The sequence below is a fragment of the Protopterus annectens genome, chromosome 17.part0 (assembly GCF_019279795.1).
Source record: "Protopterus annectens isolate FY-2018-M chromosome 17.part0, PAN1.0, whole genome shotgun sequence".
Taxonomy (NCBI): Eukaryota; Metazoa; Chordata; order Ceratodontiformes; family Protopteridae; genus Protopterus; species Protopterus annectens.
In genome coordinates, this window is record NC_056751.1 from 275085027 (window position 1) to 275102199 (window position 17173).

Here is a 17173-nt window from a genome sequence, read left to right on the forward strand (position 1 = left end):
GAATCTCCCATCTGCATGGTACAAGATCATTTTCAATAACTCACAAAAGTCTTAAAGCAAAATAATAAATCCCCCCTGCATACAAATCCATGTAATAGCTGTGGTGCCACATCTTTTAAAAAAAAATGACAATACATATTATTTTGCAGGAGTATAACCATCTAAATGCTTTTGCTATGCATCCTACAAAACAAAACACAGTTAAGAGAGTTTATGGAGCTCTTATAAAAAATATTTATCCAATGTAGGCAAATTAAAAATATCATCTGTTTAGACAGCTTTAATTTAAAGCCTGCTTTTATTGGGCTGCATGTACTAAGGCATTTCATTTAGCATCCACCAATTGACTAAATTCCTCAAGTCTGTGAAAGTCCAATTCAACAGCTGTAACCTGATTGCTCAGTGCACCTTATGGCCCACACTTGTGGTGCTGCTCAAGTCTAACCATACGTGAAGTAGCAGCCATGTTAGTGATTATCTCTTTGCTTCCTGAAATATCAAACCCATCTAAAAGGTGGTGTACTACAAACAGGCAGTTGGCCTAGAAGTTGTTGGTCAGTAATGTGCATGCCAATATCTAACACATAACTTGGGTTTAGAAGTAGTCTGCGATTGCCCTCACGGATTTACAGAATGTCTTTGCAGGTTTCAACCATGTTAGAAGACAATGTTGCTGCTCCTGCTGGAGCTTCTCACTTCTGTTTAAATGGCAAAATAATAAAAAAAGGATGGACATAACCCACTCCAAACAAACACCTTGTAAGCTCTCTTGAGCACCCTTGTTTACACCTGGTTCATGGAAATCAATGTATACAAGACAGGTAGCCCTACCACTGACTATCTACAGTAGAATCTGTGATGATTCATTTTCTTGAGTTCAAGTATGCTATATTTGGAGAAAGAACCCACTTAGGTCTTTATCAGTATATGTATTAAGCCTAATTTGCTACTCAAGTTCTATTTTTTCTTGGATAGCATTCAGGCCTCCTTCCACCTCAGTGTATTCTATGTTCTCAATAAATGAAAAGAGACTAACAGATGTCCTAGATGCTCTGGAGAGCATCTTGCAAGTCAGATCTTTTCCCAATGTTCCTAATGTCCAATGCATGTTGTGCTATTCTCCACATTAGTTGTTCCCAGTATGGATGACTTGAAGAGATTGCACTAGGCCATGTATTCCATTAGTTTACAGTTGCAGTTATGCCTATCCTTGCTATTGAATACTCTGCTTGAGGTAGGGTAAATGACAAACTTCTTGTCACTCGTGTAAAGGTAGAACTTGGATTCAGGTAGTCCACACTTAAAGGTGCCATATTATATTTTGTGTTATATTCTGGAGGTGCTCATGAGTCAAGTGTAATGCTTCTACCATTTTGTAGATGAAAGAGCTTCACCATCCAGGAATCTGCTGCGGGATCTCTTACCCTGGAAGATGGTCCATTTAATTTGCTTACATTTTTTGATTTCACCTACATCAATGGAGTATGTCAGAATCATACTTATTTTGAATTTTTCAGAATTTGGGTATGGGCAGGTGATATTTGCCAATTTCACTTCTTCGAGGTTCATGTAATGTTATGTCATTCACACTTTTTCTTTGTTTGATCAGCTTAAGGATGACAGAGATGGTAGAAAGGCTGTAATTTCTCAGAATAAAGTTCTTTTTTAAGGGGCCAAGATTTTCCATGCCTCTACTGACTTCCCAAGTGGCACTGGCAGCTCTCATATCTTTTGAATTAATCATGCTTTTCCTTGATGGTAAAGAGATGCATACTGGGGGCATAGATGAATACGTTTGCCTTGTGGGTTTCTTGAAAAGGTTGTATTTGAGGTCTGTGTTGTTCTCCTTTTTATATCATTTTTTCTGCCTTTATTACCCTCCATTCCTTGTCCTAGCTGAGGTTGTATAGGGCGCTGTAGTTCATCCTTGGTAATGTCATATCATTTTTTATTACGGGAGATATTAGGCAATCCTGTTTTGTTACTCTCAGATTTCAGTTCATATTCCCTGATGGTGGAGTGGAGAAGGGGGAAAAAGTGCTGTTTTTTTTCTCCACCTGTGAATCATGCATTCCTGTTGGTAGTGCTTGTAGTTGATGTTAGCAGAATTGATTTCTACTTTGTCTTCCTGGTCTCCTGAGTTGGGTTTCCTTCTTCAACAAAAAAGAAAGTCCAGTTTTGCAAGATCTTACACTGCTGCAATATTCTTTACAATCTGGATATCCAGCTGAGGATAGTCAAACTTCTGACCTGCATACTAATGACTTTACAGATGCCATACTTCAGACATAGTTCCAACATCTAAAGCATAAGGTACATAAGTTACATATGAGCTCCTAATATTCAGAAATGAATTGCTTCAGAAGAACTAGAGCAACTCAACAGGAGAAGCAACAATGTGTGCATCCAGAAAGAAGGACCCCTTGGCTAGAGGGAAAGCCATAGAGTTAGGGATAAGGAGGGAGGTACAGAATACTGCAACACTGAAAAGAAGGATATCTACTGTTATGGTAAGATCCTACACAACTGTACTATGTCCTTCCTTATCATTGTTGCAGTATCCTTTACAAATGGGAGTACAAATACTACTGGATGGGTGAAGGAAGCCACAGAGGAGCCCTCCAATAATCCATGTAGGATGGTGCTTGTAAAACCATCTCAGGCCTTAGAAACCACATCCAATTTATTATGTTTAATAAGGGATTTGGAAAAGGACCAAGTAGCAGCTTCCAAAATGGATCTAGTATCCAGACCATTGGAAAAAGCACCAGAAAAGGCTACAGCCCAGAATGACGGCACCGACAGAAGAAGAAAGCTGTTTACCATGAACAGAATAGTGAAAGGAAATAGCCTTATAACGTCTGGAGGAGAAGGTTTGCTTAACAGCAAACAAACCCAATTTTGCAGAATGGAAAGAAACAAAAAGTCGTTCAGATTTCCTTATATCCTTAGTTGCATCTAGGTAAGATCTGAGCTATCTATGTTGATTCAAGTATGAACAATTCTCTCACTATCATTTTGTGGAGAAGGGAAAAAGAAGGAAGATGAATAGTTTGATTTAAAGACAAATCATTAATGAGCTTGGGCATAAATGAAGGATAGGCATACAGAGAAATTCTGCCTCTGGGGGGTGGTGGGGGGGGACAAAGACGGAACTCTTATGAATGCCTGAAGTTCAAAAACCTTCCTGACAGAAATATGTGCTACTGTCAACACAGTTTTCTAAGTACAATGCTGCAAAAGAGGAGAGGTTACTGGCTCAAAAGGATGCTGAGTCAGGTTTTCGAGAACAAAATTAAAGTCTCAAGAAGAAGGAAAAGGTCTTCTTGGAGGTCTAATATGAAGGATGTCTTTTAAAAAAAAGATTTAACTTTAAATCTAGAAACAAAATCAGTAGAAATGGCCGACACATTAGCTTTAGCAGATGAGTATGACATGCCAGAATTGAGCAGTTTATGCAAATAAGAAAGAACCATAGAAAATCCACAGAAAGAAGGTCATAATCATGCTTGTGACACCAAATTGAAAATCTCTTTCAGTTATCTACACAGGATTTTTAGTAGTGGGTTTCCTGGCCTCCTACAAAGCCTGAAGAATATTCTCAGAAAATATGTGCTTAAAAGTATTCAAAACCATATTATTCAAGGAGTCAATTGTAGGATGAGTAACTGAGGGTGAATGAGAGATCCCTTTGCCCTGTGTGAGAAGATGCATCATGTGAGGTAACTTGTGATAATAGCCCCTGGCCAGATAAAATAGAAGGCAAAATCAGTGCTGTCTGGGCCAAAAGGAAGTCATCTGTAAGAGTTGGGTCTGTTTCATACAACCTTGTGTAGGACTTTTGGCAACAAAGGAAGACAGAGTACATATACAGAAACACCCCCACCAAGAAAAAGATATGCTGCCCACTTTTGAAGCCATATGACTTGCCACTCAGGAACACACCTTAGAAAGTCATCTGTCCAGAGGAAAGGTAAAGGTGTACCCCACTGATGTACAATGTTCAGAAAAAAAAAATCACTGTGAAGCATCCATTTGTGAGGATCTGTCCTGCACCTGGTCAAATTGTCCGCCACCATGTTGTGCTTTGAGGGAATATAAACTGCCTGAAGAGTCAACTGATGGCTGATTGCCAAATTCCAAACCTGATGAGCTAGACTGTAAAAAAATGTTGATTTAGTTCCCCCTTCCTTGTTCATATACCACTTAACTGTGCTATTGTCTGTGAAAATTTTAAAGCATGAAGAACCAGAATCAAGGCTCTCATCATTTTTAGACTGATATGGTCCTCCTGTTATTTAGAGCACCAAACTCCTTAGAGTCTGATAATGTTGGAAGAGTCCCAAATTCAGAGCAGAAGCATCTTTATACAGGTCCTGAGTGGGAAGAGGAACTTGAAATGGCAGGCCAGGATTTGGAGACATTTGCTGAATCTGGCAGAGGAGCTCAAGTTTGAGGTAAAGTGATGCAAGAGTGGCATGAGAAAATCCAGGGAATGGCAATGTTGAAGTCAAACAGTGCTGAAATACCACTGAAACTTCTTCATGTGGAGCCTGGTGAAAGGAACCATAGGAATGGTGGATGCCATGAACCCCAGAGGACAAAGAAAACCTCTTACAGGCAGCTCTTGCAGAAGAAGAGGCTGAAAATAAACTGTCAAGGAAAGGCTTTTAGTAGGAGGAAACAAAGCCATGATTGTCAAGGTCTGAATCCTCCATCCCAGAAAAGTGTGATCTTAAGAAGGGTAAGAACAGACTTTTAGAGATTTAGAGTGAACCCCACACTGTGGAGAAGAATAGTGTATTCAAGATCAGTAGATGCTCAGAGGGGGAATAAATCAACAGGTCGCCTAAATAAGGAAAAATCGGAACTTCGTGAAATGTACAAAAGGCTTCCAGCGGTGTCAGACATTTAGTAAAGACTTAAAGTTGTAGAAAGACCAAATGGCAGGGCAGAAAAATGATAATGTAATCAAGAAACAGGGAAACATAAAAATTTCCTAAAGAGATGGTGAATGGGAATCTTAAGGAAGACATCCTTCAAATTCAGAGTCACCAGGAAAAGAAGATGTATTTACAGGGGAAACCGAGACTGGACAGACAATATCATAAAAGACAGAACTTTCAAAAATGATTTGAGGAAAGAAAGATCCAGAAAGGATCTCCAAGAATCCACCTTCCTGGGAAACAGGAATATTCTAAAATAAAAGCATTTGCCCTGGAGAGAGAGTGGAACTGTTGAATGGTTCCTTTAACCAAAAGGTCTTGAATAACTGAAGGAAAGTGTGGAATGGTTGCAAAGGGGAGAATGGCGAATACCTAAACAATGAGGAAGGGACTTTCAAACTCTGAAATAATGTAAACTACCCACAAATCTATGGTTATGCATTGCCAAACTGAAAAAGACTGAGCCAATCTGTGGAAAGAGGAATTTGTCCAAGGGGCAGAAGAGGCTGAATGTCAAATACAGGCAAATTTGTCAGGAAAATAAGGTGTCTGACCCTTAATCTTGGGAGGTAGTCTACTGCCTCTCCACAAAAAAAAGATTTTGAAAGGTAATTTTACTAAAACTTGGAAATGGGAGAAAGGAAGATCAGCTTAAGTCCTGTATGACCTTCTCCTTATCCTACAAGGTTTAGAAAAGTTCAGCTGCAGCACAAACAACAAAAATCTGGTTGTCTAAAGAAGAGTCCATCAACTCAATCTTAATGTCTTCAGGAAGGGACTATAGCTGCAACCAAAAATACCTCCTCATAGCCTACACTGATCTAGGCACATCTTAACTACATTTTGTATAGCAATGAGCTATCTGGGAAGCAGTGCTCAAAAGAGAAGTAGCAGAAGACTTAGCCTCTGAATCAGGTAAACCAGAAAGAACACCCCTAAGTTGAGAAAGAAGAGTTAGGACATACCTAATCATATAAGCCTAGTAGTTCATGGCTCTGAAAGCTAATGTGGCAGAGGTATACACTTTTTTCCATACCTTTCCATAGCATGAATGCCCTTATCAGAAGACAAAAGCATGGAAGAGAACATCAATTTAGAAAGCTTGTCAATAGCCAGGGAAATCACTGCTGGGTTAGAATAAGGGTTTTTATATAGAAATTTCTGGGAATCAGGTACTTTATAGAACCGGTTAGGCTTTTTTAGAGCATGGGACTAAGAGTCAGTAGCCTGAGTGGCAGAAGAAATGATTTCTAAAAGAGCATCCAAGACAGGAGGGACTGCAGAAGGCAAGGGTAAATCAATCTGCAAAAGGTCATAGTACCTTTTCTGAATATCAGAAATCTGTGAACAATCCCATTTAAAATGCTCCATCATGCTGACAATAGTGTTCACAGAGGACAACTCTTCAATGGGAAAAATCAGGGAGAAGGGCACCTTCTTCCTCAAAACCTAGAGCAAGAGGAGAATGAATCTGAGTGGGGTAAACCAAGGACTCCTCTCCAGAATCCAAGTCTACCTCCTCCTCAGAGGAATCAGAGTCTCTACACTTCTTAGAAGGAGTAGAGGACCAAGGAACAGAGGAAGGAACAGACAATACCTAAAGATGCTTCAAAGCCTTAAGGGCCTTGAAAAGACCATGAGTGAAATCCTGCCACTCTTTCTGTGGATTCTTAGCTACAGGATCTACATATCTGGTTTTCTGTTTCTTTTTCAAATGAACATCTGTCCTGACAAACTTAGGGGTTTCAGGCTTTTGCCTGACTTCAATAAGGGAACTAGGGATTTCATACATAAACAAAATCTAGGGACCCCCCCGACCCCTCTGAAATTATTATCTGTGGTTCCCTCTCTTTGTCTAAAGCAGATGTAGATAAAGCCTTAGAGGACTTGTGGGCAGGCAGTCCTGTGTCAACCTCCACCTGGGTCATAACAGAAGGGGCTGATGGTGAAACTGGACGGTTCTTGGATTTTTCATCTAACCCAATGTAGATGTCTGGAGCAGGCAGGATGGCAGAAGAATCAGTACTTTTTTAGATTTCTTCTTAAGTGATAGTTGGATGTTGATGTAGGTGGATTTGGTAGCCATGCAACCCTGAGCCATAAGACTGAGTGACAAGTTTTCTAAATAGATAGAAGACTGCATAAAGTATTTGGTACAAAAACTTAACAAATCTCACTCTGAGTATGGTCATGTGCAGCGCCGAGACTTGAATCTATCCTTATGGCAAATCTGTCTCCCACGCTCACATTTTCCTTCCTGGATGACATGTAAAAGGTAATACAACCTAAAGGAAAAAGGAAAGAAAATACCACAATGGGGCACTTATCTTGAGTAGGCTTGGTAGCTATTTATTCTCAACATAAGACTGCAGATTGAATTGGAAAGTAGCATTTGGACTGGTGGCAAAAAAAACAGTTGAGGATTAGGCACTGGTACATCACTTTTGAACTTTACACTTTAGATTTAGGACATATATCTGATGTTTGGAGCCTGGAAAGAAATAAGGCTTCGGTATGCTAGTTGAACGTTTGGCTATCCTCAACAGTAAATCTCATATGTAAAGAATACTATAACAGTGATAAGGAAGGAAATCTTCAAGTTTTAGTTTTTTATGGAAAACCTGAAGGTTAATGATAACCCCAGTGAGCTTACTTAGGCTGTGGATCACAAAAGGGATGTCTTTCTCCTGAGATACTTTCTCTCCATTTCCAAGAATGTCTTCTCAGAATTCTCCCAGATCTAAATCTGGTATGATATCTTTTGACATATAGCCAAACAGCCTTCAGTTTTGCTTATAGTAAGTACAGATGTTGAGAAAAGAGAAATAATTCTTGACTGAAGTTTATAAGTATTTAAATATATATGTGGTAGTACTACCAAACACATTAGAGCCTCATTATGTGGAATAACTGTAATTTATTTACAGTGAATTTGTGCAGGTTATAATACCGTTTTCCATTTCATCAAAATTATACAGGTTATACACAATTCTGTCCTTGTTAACAACTCAAAAATTCAACTCAAGTAAACAAATCACTGTTTTGTTCCTTTTTATAGCATGCCTCTCTCTTGCTCCTCCCTCTATATAAGTTTACTTAAAGCCTTTACTAAAGATCCAATTCATCTCCCCCTCAAAAGATCAACAACTCATTCTCAGCCTCTCTAGCTGTCCTTCTCTTTATATCTCTTCAGCAATTTAGAGTACATTTTCTGTATTAAAGAGATCCACCCATCTCTCTCTCTTTCTAACTCTCCATTTTTAGGAAGTGATTGTAGGCCTTTTCCAATCACAGCAGGCATTGATTTTTTTTTCTAGATTGTCCAAAAATTGTAGTTCAACATACTCAACAACACATTCTATTATTATACCACTAGTCTAGACCTGTGTGAATGAGCATCTCTGGCTACCCAGAGTCCACCATGGCTAGCCCACAAATTCCTTGGCACAAAGTTCACAATACTCTATACTAACAATATGTCAAACTAGGGAAAGACATAATACTGTGACTGTCTAATGATGTACACACTCCTCAGAAGACTAGAACTTTCCTCCATAGGTTTTACAGTCTTATTGGTCACTTTAAGGCACTTTACTTCTGTCTTGGTACTAGGATAACTTGGACTTATACCATTCATGTATAGTAACTACTTCCCTTCTCTGTGCTTTAATTTCTGTGTTGTGTTAAGGCTCCCTCTCATGTTTTCATATGCTTGAATTAAATTTCTGCAGCTATCAGTTGAAGCTGATCTATTCTGTTTCTAATGTATTTTTTAATTCTTCATGCATTTTAGTCTTTAGCTCATTTGAGTTTTCATCTACAAAGTGGCATTCCTTTCTGTGCATCAGTTTAGCAAAATACTGTTCATCCATTTTGCAAATGGACATCCTCTGTTCTCCTTTTAGCACATACACAAGGCTTTAATGTCACACTTTTATGTTGAATTGCTTAAGTGCACTGAACTGGCTGATATTGCACATCTACACTTATTTCACTTCCTTTAATTTATGAGTTTTTTTTTAGAAGTTTTTTGTTCTGTAGACTTGATGACATTGTGATCTGTAGTGAGAGTAGGGAACAGGTGGAGGAAACCCTGGAGAGGTGGAGATATGCTCCAGAGAGAAGAGGAATGAAGGTCAGCAGGACTAAGACAGAATATATGTGTGTGAATGAGAGGGAGGATAGAGGAATGGTGAGGATGCAGGGAGTAGAGGTGGTGAAGGTGGATGAGTTTAAGTACTTGGGATCAACAGTTCAGAGTAATGGTCAGTGTGGAAGAGAGGTGAAGAAGAGAGTACAGGCAGGATGGAATGGGTGGAGAAGAGTGTCAGGAGTGATTTGTGACAGACGAGTACCAGTAAGAGTGAAAGGGAAGGTCTACAAGAGGGTAGTGAGACCAGCTATGTTAGATGGGCTGGAGACAGTGGCATTGACAAAAAAGCAGGAGTCAGTGCTTGACGTGGCAGAGTTGAAGATGTTAAGAATTGCACTGGGTGTGACGAGGATGGACAGGATTAGAAATAAGTATATTAGAGGGTCAGCCCAAGTTGGAAGGTTTGGAGACAAAGCCAGAGAGGCAGGATTACATTGGTTTGGACATGTGCTGAGGAGGGATGCAGAGTATATTGGGAAAAAGATGCTAAGGATGAAGCTGCCAGGTAACAGGAAAAGAGGAAGGCCTAAGATAAGGTTTATGGATGTGGTGAGAGAGGATATGCAGGTGGTTGGTGTGACAGAGCAAGACGCAGAGGACAGGAAGAAATGGAAACAGTTGATCTGCTTTGGCGACCCCTAACGGGAGCAGCCGAAAGAAGAAGACTTGTACACATAACACTGAAGTAGCCCAGTCTCTATACATCTCTTGATTCTGTTTTCAGACTCATTTGCTTGTGCATCTTGATATTTCATCTCTAAATAAATTGGAAACTGATATTTTTTGTAATCTGTTATGTAAGTTTTTTTTTTTTTTTTCCTTTTACTCTGTAAGCACAAAATGTAAATTTGGATTTGTGACAAATTTTTCTCTTGCCCTTCAAGTTCTAAAACAAAGTTACTATGTTCTTCTTTCTTTTTTATTTATGATGTCTCTGGTTCACTTCAATTTCCCCTATTCCCTCACTTGTAAAGATAGATTTGAGACCATATTGGATACATAATCAATCCTTTTGTATGTTTTACTTTTCCACTTCTTATTTTCATAACAATGAGGCAAAAATGTACTTTCTAGTTAGTAGCATGCTGTTAAAATCAAAAGAACCGTGGTCAGCAAAAAACAAGCGTGCAGGAATATTCATGTTTTATCTTAAGTAAAGATTAAAGGCTTTCATTTCAACATAAGAGCCTGTTATTTTCTGAGCAACTTTTATTGTTATCTGTTTTGTTTTGCTTACCTGACAAGTATATTTGAATATGCAGCGGTTTTGGTAAAACACTGCTTTTAACTTGCATTACTGTTTTTGTGGCATGTCTTCTTTCCAGTTCTGAATGAGCATGCAATTGGCATTGCTCAACTAGATTTTGATGAAATCTGTTTAAGTGCTTTATCTTAATTGAAAATAAAACTTGAATGTGCCTGGTTTTAAAAGTCAGACAACAACATTGAAATCTCACTGTCATTTCAATTCATACTCATAAATCATTTGTCCCACCACAGCTGTGAGTTCTTTCCTATTAAAGATATGGTTCTTGTCTTAACATTTCAGTAAATTCTTCAACTTCACCTTATGGGTTTATCTAGCACTGGGAAAATGTTTAATTTAGTTTCTGTTGTTCTTGATTAAGATGTTTTTTGGAGGAAGCTCTCATGCCTTTCTACGTATACTCATTTCTTGACAATACTCAAGTTCTATATCTCAGCATCATCTATTCCAGATGTTTTGAAAACAGTCAGAATCATTACTTCCAAATAACATATTTTACACAGTTTCATCCCTTGATTGCAAAACATTCATTTACTTCTATCTGTCAGAGACAATCTGGTGAAAGCATTCCCATTCCACTGATACCGGACATAGTGACAAACATTACATTTATGGTTAACTCATATTGCTGGGCCTACACTGAAGTTTGTTTTACTTCCATAGTAACAGCCCAAGTACTGTTTTGCATATCACATCTTTTGCCTCTCATTTTCAGTACAGGCAACTCACATCCTGCTTACCAAGTTTCATACACAATGTTCTTTCTTATGTTATTTTTAAAATTAAAATATCTTTCTTGACTCATATAATAATGAATCCTGTTTTTCTGGTCAGTGGGTTTAACCTTAGGAAGCAGCACCCTTATTTTACCTTACTAGACAATGATTCACTTTTTTCTCTCAGAGGTATTAGCTTTTGGGAATCAATACCTTTTCCTTGCTTTATTCAGCAATGAGCCCCCCCCCCATTCTTTTCTGATAGGGCATTTCACTTTTAAAACAGCACTTTATAACAATTTTCAGTTGCTTAAAAGGCCACAGTTGTTTTGATAAAATAATTTTACCACTCACAGCTTTATAGTGCAAGTCTTTTAGTGCAATGCCAACAAAGAGCTGTCTTTTCTAGCCTATATATTAACCACTACAAAAGGCGTACCTTTATTGCTGGAGCATGCATCTGTATGAGCACAGATTAAGTATTTTTGCAGGTATATCAGTTATATTCTATTAATAGCATAAACCAAGGTGCAAAAAGCAAAGGAAGGGATCCAGTTACCATCCGAGACCAACTATATTGAAATCCACTTTATTTGGAACAAAATCCACATGCAGTTTAAAACATAAACGCGTTGAAATTTAACCACAGCATTTTCATCTTCTTACATAGACTTCCTCAGATCTGAGGAAGTCTATGTAAGAAAACGAAAATGCTGTGGTTAAATTTCAACGCGTTTATGTTTTAAACTGCATGTGGATTTTGTTCCAAATAAAGTGGATTTCAATATAGTTGGTCTCGGATGGTAACTGGATCCCTTCCTTTGCTTTTTGCACCTTGGTTTATGCTTTTGGTTGATTTGTGTGCAAATACCACCTTTAATTTGATTGTTGTATATTCTATTAATAATATTTACTCAGGAAATTTGATTTTTTACTAACTAGTCTCATACATTTTCCACAGATATTTTACTTTTATTGAGATAGCCCTTAACAAAATCCAATTTGATGAAGAATTATATAGAAGATTCAGAGCTGCCCAAAAAGCACTCCCATTTGTCAGTGCTTTTCACATCTGACCCATGTCCTTTTTGACAAGCAGAGTATACACAAACACAATTAGAATTTTTAGCACTTTCAGCCAACACAGCATATTTCAGAAGCACGATGATTCTCTTTAGAAATGTATACTTGAGAGGGATTATTATTTGCTTTAAACATAAGACAAGTAACAAATGCATGTAATGCCTGGCTTATATATGCAGTGTTCTTTTATCTGTTGCCACATACAATATTCTGATTTGTTTGGACAGTTAGTTAAGATTTCAGTACACTATGGAGTTATCAGCTTTACACTCAACAAACAAGGGCTCGGTTTTTCATATTCACTGCAATCATTCTGTACTCATGTGGTATCCTTATTTCCAATACATAGTTCATTTACAGTCTACAAACCTCCCTGTCAGAGCTTTTGTGCAATCAACACTATGCAAAAATACTACTTGGTTTGCTTCTGTGTAGCAATATCTTTGAACTCTTTTCAGAAATAAACCATTGAACCAAAGTCATTAATACTTCTGAACTGTTTCAGATAACCAGCCCTTTAATTTCAGTAGCACTTTACACACTACTTTGACTTTACAATTTAAATTATAGTTAACATGTGCAATGCAGTCAATGAAAAACAAAAAGTAATATGAGGAATGTTGAGAACCCCAGCTCTTTCTATCTCTCTCTCTGATCGTTCCTTTTATAAGTGTTCTGTTGCCTTCTCCACGTAAGGCAAGTGTGGATTCTCCTCCCTGATTTCCAATAACTGCAGCGCTTGGATCACTATACTACAATGTAAATTACATTTGCTTAATTACAAAAGGTGACAATGTAAATAGTTTTGGCCTTGTCTGCATCCCTTAGCATTCCTCCGATCCTCTTTATACTTAATACACCTTTACAATATCCTTTTAAATGCCTCTGCTGAGTTCATACCCACTGTCTATATAAGTGATTTATTCTACAGGGCCATATCCTTTTTTTATAACTGTATTAAAAACACAGTAAAAAAATTACACAAAATCAACATCCAAACATTTTCCAGAGCCAGTTCAGAAAGGCAAAGTAGGACAAGAAGGAAACATATATTCAAAGAATACCATAGCAGATATACAAAATAACACATTAAAACTAAACAACCAATATTGAAGGAAATACAACCAAACTAACCAATCACAGAGCCAACATCCTTACCCAAATAAAACTGTATTAGTTTACTTCATAATTTCTTCAAGTCTGGTGCTTCCACTGGCTTAAGCCAGTATAACCCTTCTACGTGTCTTCAGAGTATGAACTCCTGTCACAGAATCTTTCCATTCAAAGTCTCATTTCTACCTTTTAGTTATAATACTTTTTACCCACCCTGCCCTTAAGAGAATTTGCAGTTTTTCTAATTCTTCCCAGCCTTCAGAATCTCCTTTAATGCCAAAGAGGAGGAAAGGTCAGTTTCTCGGCATTGTTTTATCAACAAAGTCTTCCCTTTCAATTATAGTGTTACTCAAAAGGTCTGTAAATATTCCCATATCATTTGTACATTCTCAGATGTTTACTCTCGCATCCCCATATCATGTGTACATTCCCAGATGTTTACTCTCACAACTTCTGGCAACTACCATTTCCTCATTCCAGCCTAATTGAAGGGGGGGGTGAGTTATGTACCACCCATTTATGCAAATATTTGGTAGAGGCTTAAGTCAAGCTATTCCTTTCAAAACCTTTGACCAAACCATCTTGGAAAAAGCAACACCTTCCACCATACACTACTGCTATCTTAGCTTTTTATGGAAGGAATATAATTTTCTTAATTTAAAATAAAGAAAATCTTACCACTATCTGAATTTATCCCACCAAAAAAAAATTATTTTAGAGACCAATCTTAATTCTCATGAATAACAGCAAGTCCAGCTCAGACATCCCCTTCTCCACTGTCCTCAGTAGCTGTTGATAATGTAGCCATTCCCCATCTAAGTAATGGAAAGGTATGCCTGCAACTGTTGCCATGGCATAAAATTAAGGTTCCCTTTCACTAAGTCAAATGGGCAAATAAGGACGCATATCCTCAAAAGCTCTCTACATTTCCTAACATTCAAGTCCAGCTTCTCATGTTGAATACTAATATGGGTATTATTCTACATATCTTCTTTATTTAACTCACAAAATATTCAAGCTATTAGGTCTTTAATTTTCCTCAACCTAATTAAGATGTTCCATTTATCCTCATCCCACTTCTCATGACTCCTAACTGACAAGCCCCAACCTCCCTGATATCCAGGGGACTGGAGATTTTGCTGTGAAAAGTATATTTTCAGATCCTGTGTGTCATTTGCCTCTGTAATGCTCTGTCTGTCCTTCTACTCCTTTATCTTAAGGGATATACCCACACGATTCCTAAATATTATCTTTTGTGCCCGTATCATACCTACTGTCTTTGTTCTATATGCTAGTGAGAAGAACTCCATCTCCTGTAGTGTGTGGTCTTATTTATAGCATGCCATATAATAGAGCTGTCTGGTGACTTTTGTTTAGACTTTTCTAGTAGGATGATGCCCTCCATTGCTATATTTTCTGGAACAGCACAAACTACTCAAGTTGTAGCCTGTTCCAGATCCCAAAGAGAAGAGGCACTAACTCTTTGCTTCATAAGGCCATCCCTGTCAATATGTACATCAATATAATATTTTCTGCCTCTATAGCTGTCAGTCCACTGCTGGTGACAAAACACAGGTGTGATCAGCAAACAATGATAATTTCCTATACTTATGCCATATGGTCTAGTCCTACAATTAATTCTCACTGCCCCTGTTGTTACATCTGCCTGCAATTAACCTATGCTTTCAATTTTTCTGCATTTTCCACTACCAAACACATTTTTTCTTGTTTCACCAGTGAATGAGACAATCCTTTTCTCTGCTTCTTACAATATATTTTATTTATATGTATTTATTATTTTGTCTTTGTTTACTGGGAAAGTCTGACTGGGTAATACCCATTTTTAGCGGAATCCTGGCGAGAAAAGCTCCATTTGCGTTCATTGCATTATACTAAGTTCCAGGTAATCACAGATTAGTTACATTTCTAATTACATTTATACAAAAAGAATAGTTACATTTATACATTCTAAGATATTAGAGAGAAGTTTCTAAAGAGAAAGCCCACATCCAACTTAGTGGATTGTACAAACAGCAGTTTTGTATACAAATTGTTTTGTCATTTCAGAGAAAGGCTGAGTGTATTCTGTTTAAGGAGAGTATTTGAATAGTATTGTACAGTGAACACAAAGTCTCAACTTTGAGATGAGAATGTGCAGGACCAGGGTTGGTTAAGCTGTTGTTTAAGCAGTGGTTTAAAGCTACCGAGTATGTCTGAAAGTTTTATTTGTGTGGGGATACTATTCCAGAGTTTAGCAATGTATTGGGAGTAGACTGAGTCTCTTGCAGCAATACTTCACTTATTTGTAGGCAATAAAGGTTTGTTAGTAGAGCAGAGGTCCCTTACTGGACAGTAAGTCAGTAATAAGTAATGTAGCACAGGGCATTTTTCTGGATGATGAATGAGTTTGTGAGCTGTAGTTAGTTATGGATATGTTAGTAGTTGGGATAGTTCAAGTCAGTTTAATTGCTTTAAGCTATGACAATGGGTCCTGTGAGGGAGATTGATGGCAAAGTCAGCTGCTTTATTGTAACAGGAGGCAAGTTTCTTTCTTTGAGTATCATTTACATTGGTTAGGGTAGGAGCAGCATATGAAAGAGTCAGCAATAAGAAGGTGGTGTCTAGAGTTTTTTGTATCTGTAATGAATCCATTGATCCTATAAAGGAAGCCTAGTTACTGGTGAGTAGATTTAATGATGTGCCGTATACACTGGTCATATTTGAGACTGTCATCTATTATAACATCTAGAAGTTTACTGTGAGTTATAGTTTCAGTGACAGTATTATTTGCTGACTTTATGGTAAACAAAATGCTTTTGATTTTGGCAACATTTAGAGGTAGAACGCATTAAGTTCATTTTCTGTGGGCTGAGTAGAAGTATTGATTCTTTGAGACAAGTTTCTACAGAGGAAAAAGATTGTTGGGTATTTATTGTTGAGGCCACACATATTAATGATGAGTCGTCTGCATACTGGACTAAACTAGTATGGTGAGTGGAGGTGTGGAGGTAATTAATAAATATATTAAATAAGAGGGGACTCAGGATGGAACCCTGAGTGGCACCTGAAGTAACTGGTTGAAAGTATGAGTAGGTTTGCTGCCATTTAACAGCTTGTTGCCTTCCAGAGAGGTAACTAACTGAACCACAACAAGGAGTGCTGTGAAAGTCCTATTGAGGAGAGTTGAATGAGCAGTTGCTGGTGTAAGATAGTATCAAATGCCTTTGACAAGTCTAAGAACATGGTGGACACAAGCAGACCATGGTTTCTATGTTGGATTATTATATTGGTAAAATGTAGTGGTGTTGTGCTGGGGCCTAAAGCCATGTTGTGTTTCTGAGAACAGGTTATTTGAGCTTAGGTGCTGCATCAGCTGCTTATGGATGTATTTCTTTAATACTTTGGAGGGGGGATTGCTATCTGTCTGTAGTTATTAACCTCTGTAAATGTGTCACCTTTTTGCATTGGTATGATGCAGGAGTTTTTCCACAGTGATGGGACATATTTTTCTGCTATGGTCCTATTAGTTAGTATGGGCGCAGGGAAGGCTATGACTTCTGCTCCCGTTTTAAGGTAGTCTGATGGTAGATGGTCTACAGGTATGGAAGTAGTTTTTTGTTTAAGGATCAATTTGTCAGGATATCCAACATAGGATGCTTTCAGCAGTATCAATGTTATTCTCTGATGCTATATAAATCAAACATATAGTTTTGCAGTTGTTGATTTTTGGGAGTGTTATTAGAAGTTCAGCATTGTTAAATGTGGATGTTTCCTGTGGAAGGTGACAGTTAGGGATGTTTTACAGGTAATTGCTGGACCACCTGCACTCTTGTTTTGTCTGTCATGTCTGAGTATATTGTATTGGCGGTTCTCATTATACTTTATTTCTTTTTTT